The 12,449-nt window shown below is 41.0% G+C and overlaps 2 pseudogenes; one reads left to right on the forward strand and one right to left on the reverse strand.

The window, feature by feature from the left end:
* Window positions 1–4,441: 4,441 nt before the first annotated feature.
* Window positions 4,442–6,613, reverse strand: LOC103274475 (annotated as a pseudogene).
* LOC103274476 lies at window positions 6,612–7,880 on the forward strand (annotated as a pseudogene).
* Window positions 7,881–12,449: the final 4,569 nt, after the last annotated feature.

Genomic DNA, 12,449 nt, shown 5'->3' on the forward strand with positions numbered 1-12,449 from the left:
ATCTCTGGGATGCCATAAAAACAGTACTAAGAGGGGAATTCATATCTCTATGAACACATGTGAAGAAAATGGAAAGATCACAAGTTAATAGCCTAACAAATCACCTAAGGAAGCTGGAAAAACAAGATCACCAAAACCCTAATTTCAGCAGAAGAATCTAGATCACCAAAGCCCAAATTTGGGACATAGAAGACAAAAATATAATACAAAAAAAATCAACAAAACAAAAAGTTGGTTCCTTGAAAGGATAAACAAGATTGATGGACCCCTAGCTAGACTGACCAAGACAAAGAGAGAAAAAGCCCAAATTAACACAATCAGAAATACAAAAGATCAAATCACAACTGACTTTGAAGAAAAACAAAAGATTATCAGAGATTACTATGTACCCTTGTATGGAAATAAACTTGAAAACCTAAATGACATGAAAAACTTTCTGACATCACACAACCTCCCCAGGTTGAAACGAGAAGAAATCGAGAACCTAAATAGAACAATAACAACCCAGGAAATCGACTATGTCATAAGAAAACCACCCCCCAAAAGAGCCCTGGACCAGATGGCCTTCCAGCAGAATTCTACAAAACATACAAGGAGGAACTGATACCAATCCTATTGAAAGTATCCAAGCAATCGAGAAAGATGGACCTCTCCCCAAATCATTTTATGAAACTAACATCACATTGACACTCAAACGAGGTAAAGAGCCAACAAAGAAAGAGAACTATGGGTCAATACCCCTGATGAACATAGATGCTAAAATTCTCAACAACATTCTAGCAAACCTATCCAACAACACATCTCAAAAATCATCCACCATGACCAAGTACATGTCATCCATGGGATGCAGGGCTGGTTTAACATCCACAAGACCATAAATGTAAATAAATACATCAACAGATATAAAAAACAAAAACCACATGATTATATCAATAGATACAGAAAAAACTTTTGATAAAATCCAGCACCCCTTCTTGATAAAAACCCTCAAACATCTAGGCATAGATGGAACATACCTCAAAATAGTAAGAGCCATCTATGTGAAACCCACATTTAGCATACTGTTAAATGGACAGATTTGGAACCATTTCCCCTGAAAACAGGAACAAGGCAAAGATGCCTACTCTCGCCCCTCCTGTTGAACATAGTTTTGGAAGTCCTAGCTATAGCAATCAGACAAAAGAAGGAATTCATGGGTATCCACATAGGAAAATAGGAAGTTAATTTACCCTTCTTTGCAGATAACATGAGTCTATACCTTGAAAACCCAAGAGAATCTGTCAAAAACCTCCTTGCACTGATAAAGAACTTTGGCAAAGTCTCAGGGTATAAAATGTGCAAAAGACAGCCGCATTCATATATACCAACAAACAGAAACCCAAATAAAAAGCACAATCCCAGTCACAATAGCCACAAAAAAAAAAAAAAAAAAGAAAGAAAGAAAGAAATACCCTGGCAACTTCCTAACCAGAGAAGTGAAAGACCTTTATAATAAAAACTACAAAACACTGTTCAAAGAAATCCAAGAAGACACAAACAAATGAAAAAATATTCCATGTTCATGGATAGGAAGAATCAACATTGTTAAAATGTCCATCCTACCCAAGGCAATCTACAGATTTAATGCAATACCCATTAAATTACCAGTAGCATTCTTCTCAGACCTGGAAATGACAATACAGAAATTCATATAGAAACATAAATGACCATGAGTAGCCAAAACAATCCTCAGAAAAAAAAAAGCAAGAGGTATCACACTCTCAGACTTTAAACTTTATTATAAAGCCACAATAATCAAAACAGCCTGGTACTGGTACAAGAATAGGCACATAGACCAACGGAACAGGATAGAGATCCTGGAAGCAAAACCTCAATTTCTCAGACAACTCATCTTTGACAAAGCCTCCACCATCAACCACTGGGGAGAAGAGAACCTATTTAGTAAATGATGCTGGGAAAACTGGCTGACAACATGCAGAAGTTTAAGACAACACCCCTACCTATCACCACACACAAAAATCAACTCTAAATGGATCAAAGACCTAAACGTAAAACCTCAAACTATAAGAACCTTAGAAGGACAACCCCTTTGGGTCCCCTCCCACTGTGGAAGTTTTTCTATCCTCTCAATAAATCCTACTTTAAAAAAGAAAGAAAAAAAGAACCTTAGAAAATGTAGGAGACACCCTTATGGACATTAGAGCTGGCAACCAATTCCTGATCAAAACCCAAGTGCCCATTCCATAAGAGATAAGATAGACAAGTGGGACCTCATCAGACTGATGAGCTTCTGCAAAGCCAAAGAAACCATCTAGAGAGTGGAAAGATAGCCCACAGACTAGGAAAAAAAAATCTGTCAACTGTATATCTGACAAAGGCCTAACATCTAGGATCTACAAGGAACTCAAATACACCAAAAAGAAAAAACAGCCCCATTACAAAGATATGAATAGACATTTCTCAAAAGAAGACATGCGAACAGCCAACAGATATATGAAAAAATGCTCAGCCTCACTAGTCATCAAAGAAATGCAAATTAAAACTACATTGAGATACCACCTAACTCCAGTCAGGATGGCCATCATCAATAACCCAAAAAACAACAGATGCTGGAGAGAATGTGGGGAAAAGGAAACACTTCCACACTGTTGGTGGGAGTGTAAACTAATACAACCTCTGTGGAAAACGGTTTGGTAATTCCTAAAGGACCTAAAAATCAACCTTCCATACAACCCCACAATCCCCTACTGGGAAAATACCTGGAGGAACTAAAATCACTCTAAGAAAAATTTAACTGCACATGCATGTTTATTCCAGCATTATTCACAATAGCAAAAACATGGAACCAACTGTGCTGCCCATCAAAAGAAGACTGGATTAAAAAAATGTGGTACATATACACAATGGAATATTACACAGCCAAAGAAGGACAAAATTATGAACTTTGCAGCAACTTGGATGGACTTAGAGTTTGTAATACTGAGTGATCTATCACAGAAACAAAGAACTGAGTACCACATATTCTCACTCATAAGCAGACTTTGAACAATTATCATAATACTGTAAGAAAAGGATTGGCGGCCAGGTTCGATGGCTCAGCCTGTAATCCCAGCACTTTGGGAGGCCGAGGTGAGTGGATTGCCTGAGCCCACGGGTTCAAGACCCACCTGGGCAACTTGATGAGACCTCATCTCTACAACAAATCAAAAAATTAGCCGGGCGTGGTAGCACGCGCCTGTAGTTCCAGCTACTTGGAGGGCTGAGGCGGAAGGATCGCCGGAGCCCAGCAGGTCGACGCTGCGGTGGCCGAAAGCGGCCACTGTACTCCAGTCTGGGTGACAGAGTGAGACTCCAACTCAAAAAAAAAAAAAAAGAAAAGGATTGGCAACAGTGGGAAACTCCTGCGGGTGGGGGGGAAGGGAGTATACTTTGTCAGCAAGGGTACCTGCACAATGAATATTTGTATACCTAACCCTGAATTTATCCTACATCTTTAAATTAAAAATCTTTTTTTAAAAGATTGGATTTTAAAATTTAAATTAGAGTTTCAATGATTATTTTATACATGAAAATTGTATGTATTATTTAGAACACAGGCTAGACTACTCTAATAAAACAGTGGCTTGGACAAAAGAGAAAACAAACAAGCAAACTAAAAAAGCCTCTTATTTTAGAAACACCATGGCAACTGTTTATAATGATAGAAGGCAAGGTATAATTTACATAGCAACGTTGATGTTTGTCGCTAGGAAATGTAATTTTAGGCTGGTCAAATTGCTCTCCTTAATTCTGAAAGATAATTGATTCTTAACAATCAAAGTAAATTAGAAACAGGATGAGAAAATAACAGATGCTTTAAAGTCTTTCACACAACAGGTGCAGATATAAAAAGAATTTCTCCAAATAATTTTCTAGGTGTCACTCAGAAGCATCCTTGCTGTCTGTAACATAATGTGCTGGAAGTCCTTCAAATAAAATTATAGAGAAATGTAAAATATATTTTATGCATTTGCAATTATTTGAAATCATTCAATAGTTTGTAGCATGTAAAAGGAGTGAAAGAGATAAAAGATTGTCCACATTCATCATTCATATTTTCTTTCTTTTTTTTTTTTTTGAGTTGGAGTCTCACTCTGTTGCCCAGGTTGGACTGCAGTGGCACACTCATGGCCACCCAGTGTCAACCTTCTGGGCTCCATTGATCCTTCTGCCTCAGCCTTCTAAGTAGCCAGAACTACAGGCACGTGCTACCACACCCGGCTAATTTATTGCAGAGACAAGGTCTCACCAAGCTGCCCTGGCTGGTCTCAAACCTGTGGGCTCAGGCAATCCACTCACTTCAGCCTCCCAAAGTGATGGGATTACAAGCTGAGCCACCATGCCCAGCCCACATTCATATTTTCAAGATGAATTTACTTCAGAAGTCAACTGAAATCCTTCCTCATGATCGTAGTATAGCCATTGTGATAAGACCTACGATATAAGCAGCCACTAATTTTTGATTCACAGTTAAGTGGAGATAGAGAGGCACCAGAGATTCCATATTCCCCAGCATAGGCAACATAGGGCTACAACGCACACCACTCAGGAAGACAGTAAACTAGGTCCTGAGGAGACAAGTCTGTTTTTTGATTGAAACAACTGCTCAAAAAATAAACTATCAGTTAAATGTTCCTTTATTCTTTTTTCTTCTTCTTTTTGTTGTTATTTTGCAGATGACAGAAGAGCAGCAGCCACCTCTTTCCTTCCCAAAGCCTTCCTCTGGCTTTACCTAGAAACTCGGAGGAGGAATTTGTCTATTTCACCATAGTGACAGGCTCAGACATCTCTGTAATGAATCACGATATCCACACAACACTGAGGCTTTAGTGCACTTGCGGCATCAACAATATACTTATTTGTAGTAGTACTCAAAACTTTGAACTTTAAGGCAAATTCATAGGGATTGTACAGAATCAACATTTGCTTATATGATCATCTGCGTAAAATATTAGCTCCATGGGCAACACAAAACCAGGAAGATTTCCTTCCATTAACTCTGGTTGTCTTTTTTTGGTGATGTATTGGTACTGAATCCCCCTTGCTACAGCTTTTGTTTTTAGTCTCAAATCTGTTTTGGACTTTTCTTAGATTCAGTTAAAACCTCCAAAGCATTTTGGCAATATTTTTGTGATCGCCGGTAGGGGCCGCTATGATCCTACATCCCCCAGGGAACTGTCTCAAAATGAATCAATTTTAAGTGTTTGGTATAGTTTAACAAATGTATACACCCATGTAACCAATACCACAATCAACTTAAAATTTTCCCTTATGCTCTTGTACAATCAGTTCCCCTACCCCAATCCCAACCACCCACTGATCTCTTTTCTGCCACTGTATCTTATATTTGCCTTTTCCATAGTTCTGGATTAACGTAAGCATACACTATGAAGCTTTTTTGGTCTGGATCTTTAAACTTATGGTAATAATTTTGACATTCATTTATGTTGTTGCATGTATCAATGGTTTGTTGCACTTAATTTCTGAGTAGTATTCCATTGTAAGGATGTACTACTATTTGTGTATTCGTTTGGACATTTGGATTATTTCCAAGTTTGGCTATTTTGAATAAAGCTGCTATAAATATTTGAGTACAAGTCTTGGTATGGACATATGCTTTTATTTTTCTTGGGTAAATATTTAGAAATGGATGGCTTGATTATATATAAGCATAGGTTTAACTTTAGAAGAAACAGCCAAACTTTTCTGAAGTGGCTGTATCATTTTGCATTCCCACCAGCAATATATGTAAATTCCAGTTGCATATCCTTGTCACCACTTGGTATTATCAATATATATATATTTTTTTTTTAGTTGGAATCCCACTGTCACCCAGGCTGGAGTGCAGTGGCATGCTCTCAGCCACCACAGACTTGACCTGCTGGGCCCAGGCAGTCCTTCCGCCTTAGCTTTCCAAGTAGCTGGAATCACAGGCATGTGGCACCATGCTCGGCTAATATTTATGTATCTATTTATTTACTTATTTATTTATTATAGAGATGAGGTCTCACCAAGTTGCCCAAGCTGGTTTTGAACCCTTGGGCTCGGGCAATCCTCTCACCTCAGCTTCCCAAAGTGTTGGGATTATAGGTGTGAGCCACCACTCCTGGCTGGTATTATCAATCTTTTTAACTCTGGCCATTTAAATGGATATGTAGTAGTATCTCACTGTAGTTTAATTTGTATCTCCCGGATGACTAATGATATTGAACATCTTTTCATGTGCTTATTGGCCATTCATATAGCCTTTCTGTAAAGTGTCTGTTCAAGTCTTTTACCCATTAAAAAAAATTAGGTTGTTTGTATTCTTATTGAGTAATAAGAGGTCTTTATATATTCTGGCTACAAGTCCTTTTCAGCTATATATGTGTATATGTACACACAAACACACAGAATATTTTCTCCTAGTCTCTCTCTTGCCTCTTCATTTTCTTGATGATGTTTTTCAAAGAGCAGTTTTTAATTTTGAAAAGTCCTATGTATGACACATGAATTTAGTTTATTAGGTAAAAAAATAAAAATAAAAAATAGAGAACACGAGTTCTGCCATCTCACTCTCCCCCACGGGCACCATGAGCTTCATCACTGCTCCACCTCCACTGCCTTCTCCACCAACTACTGCCTTCTCCACCAACTACCGGCTCCATCCAGTCGCCCACCCTCTGTCTGGCCCGCTGCATGGCCAGTGTCTATGCAGGTGCTGGGGCTCGGGCTCCCGGGTCTCTGTGTCCCGCTCTACCAGCTTGAGGGGAGGCTGGGGGTCTGGGGGATTGGTTGCAGGTATGGCTGGGAGTCTGGGGGGAATCCAGAGCAAGAAGGAGGACATGAAAGAGCTGAACGACAGCCTGGCCTCCTTCCTGGACAAGGTTGGGAGCCTGGAGACCAAGAATCGGAGGTTGGAGAGCAAAGTCCGGGAACACCTGGAGAAGAAGGGACCCCAGGTCAGAGACGGGGGCATGACTTCAAGACTATCGAGGACCTGAGGGCTCAGATCTCTGCAACTTCTGTGGACAATGTCAGCATCTTTCTACAGATTGACAATGCCCATCTTGCTGCTGATGACTTTAGAGTCAAGTATGAGACAGAGCTGGCCATGTACCAGTCAGTGGAGAGCAACATCAATGGGCTCCTGAAGGTCATTTATGACACCAGTGTCACTTGGCTATAGCTGAAGACAGAGATCGAGGCTCTCAAGGAGGAGCTGCTCTTCATGAAGAAGAACCATTAGGAGGAAGTAAAAGGCCTGCAAGTCCAGATTGGCAGCTCTGGGCTGATCATGGAGGAGGATGCCCCCAAATCTCAGGACCTCAGCAAGCTCACGGTGGACATACAGGCCCAGTGTGACGAGCTGGCTCAGAAGAACAGAGAGGAGATGGGTAAGTACTGGTCCCAGCAGATCAAGGAGAGCACCACTATGGTCACCACATATTCCCCCCAAATCAGAGCTGCTGAGAAGATGCTCACTGAGCTGAGACATAATGTGCAGTCCTTGAAGATCGAGCTGAACTTGGTGAGAAATCTGAAGACCAGCTTGGACAGCCTGAGGTAGGTGGAGGGCCTCAGTAGGGTCTTGCTGCACCTGGAGTCTGAGCTGGTACAGACCCTGGCAGAAGGCCAGCGCCAGGTCCAGCAGCACAGGCCCTGCTGAACATCAAGGTCAAGCTGGAGGCTGAGATTGCCACTTACTGCCGCCTGCTGGAGGATGGGGAAGACTTCAGTCTCGGTGATGCCCTGGACTGCAGCAGGTCCGTTCAGACCATCCACAAAAGACCACCAAGCGCAAGACAGTGGATGACAAAATGGTGTCTGAGACCAATGACACCAAAGTTCTGAGGCGCTGAGGCGGTGGGAGCAGGGTACCCTTCCAGGGAGCAGGAAGCCAATAAAAAGTTCAGAGGTCAAAAAATTTGAAAATAAAAAAGTCCTATGTATCATTTGGTTTTTCATGGTTCATCTTTTTGTGAACTCTCTAAGAACTCTTTGCTTACTGCAATGGTCATGAAGATTTCTTTCATGTTTTCTTTTAAAAGTTGTGTTAGTTTTTGAACAATGAATAGGTGGGGGAGAAATATTTCAGTTAGTCCAGGAATGCAAACAATAGAACCTTACCTGGAAAACAGGAACTACAGCTCTAAGAAACCCTAAAGCAGGAAGCAGCAGCAGCAACAGCCAGCGGGGCATATATAGCAGTGAAGGACTGCAGAAGCAGTGGAAATTAAACTGTCGGGCATACAAAACTCTAAACTCTGCTTGGAGAAATTCCTATTATAAATATGTGATATCACATCCCCATAATAGAGTGGAGGCCACATCCTAAGACTGACTTCAGCATCAGGATGCCAGGAATACAGAAACCAAAGATGAATGAAAATTCAGAGGTTTTGTGTGTGTGTGTGTGTGTGTGTTGGAGTCTCACTCCATTGCCCAGACTGGAGTGCAGTGACATGCTCCCGGCCACCGCTGGGCTCCGGCGATCCTTCCGCTCCAAGTAGCCGGAATTACAGGTGTGCACTACCATGCCTGGCTAATTTTTGATTTATTGTAGAGATGAGGTCTTGCCAAGTTGCCCGGATGGGTCTCGAACCCTCAGCCTCAGGCAATCCACTCACCTCGGCCTCCCAAAGTGCTGGGGTTTCAGGCTGAGCTACCAAGCCCAGCCCTCAGAGGTTTTAAATACATAGGGTGAACACTAAAGGAGAGCAAGAAGGTGTCCAGCAGCAATCCTCCTTCTTTGGGGGTATCCTTCACTGTGTATATTCTTGATGGAAGGATGTTTGGGCTCATAAAATCAATGCAATACTGGAGAACAAGGCCCAGAAAATGACAGAGGTCAAGACAGTGCAGGCCCAAGAGGCAGGGACTACTACAGCTATTTTTAATCAAGAGGCACTTACTGTCCCTGCTCCTGCAGTTCCTCTTGTGAATGAATTCTGACCATTTTCATCTTTTCATCTCTCATTCAACATTCAAGTTCCTGAGTAGGAGCATTTGTTTGGTCTTATGTTCTGCCAGCAAGAAGAAGAGATGGAGAGGGCGGATTTGCCCCTTTGGTTTCTGTAGTGGGTGGTAAACCACTACCTCTTACTATGAAAGAAGTTGAATGGGTAGCAAAAAAGATTCCCAAAAAACAAAAACACAGAATCTCACTAGTATGGGTCTTAGGCATAGCCATTGCCCACTCCCCCACTTCTCATTTTCTCTTTCTCTCTCTTTTTTCTTTCAAAGAGACAAAAGTAATCCAGGTGCCTCTGCCTCCCAAAATGCTGGGATTACAGGCATGAGCCACTGCACCTGGCATACCGTTAAATGTCAAGTGTTATGACTTTAAAAAATAACTGGCACTGTATTATTTGGGTGATGTCAACTAATAAACTAGCTGAGTAGTAAATAAGCTGTGACTTTTCATGTAGTACACAATGTGACTGTTGGGCAAAAAGTAAATGTTCGGTCTTGACCTATTTCAAAGACCTCTGAGTCTAGTATCAAGGAAGTATTCATAAAAGCCTTGAGGAGATAGACTGACTTACTTGCCCCAGACCAGTGTCTGGGAGGCCAGCCCAGCATGTGTGGGCAGGATTTGTCTGATATTACCTTGATCTCTTCCCTTGGAACATCCAAAGGTACACTGTGATCCAGGAAAAACTGACACAAAATGGTCAGCATAAGACAGATTCTGAAAAACTTGCTACTAGACTTCAAGTCTGAAAAGATATTAGAAAACATTAAAAACATAAAACAAAAACATAAAAATTTAAGCTACTTTTTCTCAGATCAAAAGTCACCATAAATGAGACAAATTCCAAATGACAACCCATGAAAAATGTTTTGTACCATTTGATAAAGGATTTTTTTTTTGAGTTGGAGTCTCACTCCATTGCCCAGACTGGAGTACGGTGGCATGCTCATGTTGACCCGCTGGGCTCTGGCGATCCTTTCGCCTCAGTCTTTCAAGTAGCTGGAACTATAGACATGAGCTACGATACCTGGCTAATTTTTGATTTATTGTAGAGACGAGGTCTCTCACCAAGTTGTCTGGGCTGATCTCAAACCTAGGCTCAGGCAATCCACTTGCCACCAAATCTGGTTTAGTATTCTTAATATATATTAGAAGTAAAGAATTTCCAAGGGGCAAAAAAGGGAGAAAAACAAATGAGAAACTCATGGGCCAGGTGCAGTGGCTCAAGCCTGAAATGCCAGCATTTTGGGAGGCCAAGGCGAGACAATTGCCTTAGTACAGGGGTTCGAATCCAGCCTGGGCAACTTGGTGAGACCTTGTCTCCACAATATATCAAAAAAATTAGCTGGCATAGTGGCTTGCGCCTGTAGTTCCAGCTGCTTGGAAGGCTGAGGCAGAATGATTGTCGAGCCCAGGAGGTCGGGGTTGCAGTGAACCACGATTGCACCACTGCACTCCAGCCTGGGCAACAGAGTGAGACTCTGACTCAAAAAAAAAAAGAGGAACTCATAGAAAAAGAAAAGCTCGCAGTAGAAAAAGTGTGTTAACTTCATCAGTAATTTAAAAATACAAATGAATGCAAGCAGTGAGAAGATGCTTTCACCTACTATAGATAGCAATGTAAAAGACCAATACTACTGAATTTCTAGGTTACAGAAATTAGGTAATCATATCCTACTGGTGAAAATGCAAATTGGTATAACTATTTTGCAGGATTATATAACAATGCCCATCAACATTTCCAATGTGTATTTCTTTTAAAGCATCAGCTTTTCTACTAGAAATATATCTTACAAATGGAAAGAGATATACAAGGTTGTTCACTACAGTATTATAACAGGAATAAAAACCTAAAAACTTAGGTTCAATGTAAATGTCCAATTAATAGAAAAATGGTTACATAAACTAGTGAATGTCCAGCAGAAGACTCTGAAGTCATTAAAAATAATCAGATCAATGTCTTTTTACTGTATCAGTGTTCAGCTCTATAAATTACCACAAAGCAATTACAGTCATTGTTAGCCAAAATGCCCCCTCACGCAATTTAATAGATAATGCCATAGTTTTCCACAATAGTTTGTGAATTTATATTCCTATGAGAGTTTCAGTTGCTTATATAAAACATCTAGAGGCTGGGTACAGTGGCTCACATCTGTAATCCCAGCAGTTTGGAAGGCCGAGGAAGGAGAATCACTTGAGGCCAGGAGTGTGAAACCAGCCTGGGCAATATAGCAAGACCCTTGTGTGCTTACGTCCCAGTTATTTTAGTGGCAGTTACCCAGTTACTGAAGCAGGAGGATCACTTGAGCCCGGGAGTTGGAGACTATAGTGTGCTGTAATAGTATCTGTGAACAACCATTGCACTCCAGCACAGGCAATACGATGAGACCCCATTTCTAAAAAATAACTAAGAATTTTAACTTTGAGGTGCCTGACAGCCCAGGCAGGATATATTCTTAGTAATTCAGGGTAAACAGGTAGTTCTCAATATTGATAAAATGTGTCAAGAGCCAGGGGAGTATGATTCATCATATACTACCTGATTAAGGAGTAACCAGTTTTTTTTGTCATAGTTGGAGACCAAATTTCAAGAAATAAGAGTGAGGTCAGAGGTGTGATAGGAATAAGAGGCTAAAATGTAGGTTTGGATTCGATTGTGAAAGATTGTAAGAGCCATATTACAAAATGTGCACTTCGTCATCAGAGGCTTTTAATTAAGGAAATAAAATGGCATATTTATACTTTAGAAACATACTCTGGTGGCCAGGCCTGGTGGATCATGCTTGTAATACCAGCACTTTGGGAGGCCGAGGTGGGAGAATTGCCTGAGGTCAGGAGTTTGAGGCTATAGTAAGCTAGGATTGCATCAACTGCACTCCAGACTGGGTACAGAATAAGACACTGTCTCCAGGAAAAAAGGAAAGAAAGAGAAAGAGAGAGAGAATTATTCCCTGGCATCGGGAACTATGCAACAGTAAGTTAACACTCCTACCTTTCTAGCTGCTTACTTCAAGGAATGTGGTCAAATGGAACCATGGACAGCAGGGATCAGGCTGACTTTTCCGTTTACTTAGTGGGCCAGCAGATCAACAATGAAGCAAAGATGAGCTCTTCCCGTCCCCAATCAACTCTTTTTCAAACCACATCTGAGAAACAGAACCCAGTTTTCTTCAACAAGAAGAATTCTTCAAGATGAGGTACAATTCAGGGTTAGGTATACAAATGTTCATTGTTGATGAGGTCTGCCCCTCCCTTCCCTGGCAGTTTCCCTCAACTGCCAGTCCCACTCCCTCCCCTGACAGTTTCCCACTACTGTCAATCCCTTTCTTGTAGTAGTATAATAATTGTTCAAGGTCCACTTATGAGTGAGAATATTTGGTACTCTGTTCTTTGTTTCTGTGATAGATCACTGAATATGGTAGATTATAAATCTATCCAAGTTGCTGCAAAATCC

The sequence above is a fragment of the Carlito syrichta genome, unplaced genomic scaffold (genome assembly GCF_000164805.1).
Source record: "Carlito syrichta isolate Samal-C Ts95f unplaced genomic scaffold, Tarsius_syrichta-2.0.1 Scaffold314790, whole genome shotgun sequence".
Lineage (NCBI taxonomy): Eukaryota > Metazoa > Chordata > Mammalia > Primates > Tarsiidae > Carlito > Carlito syrichta.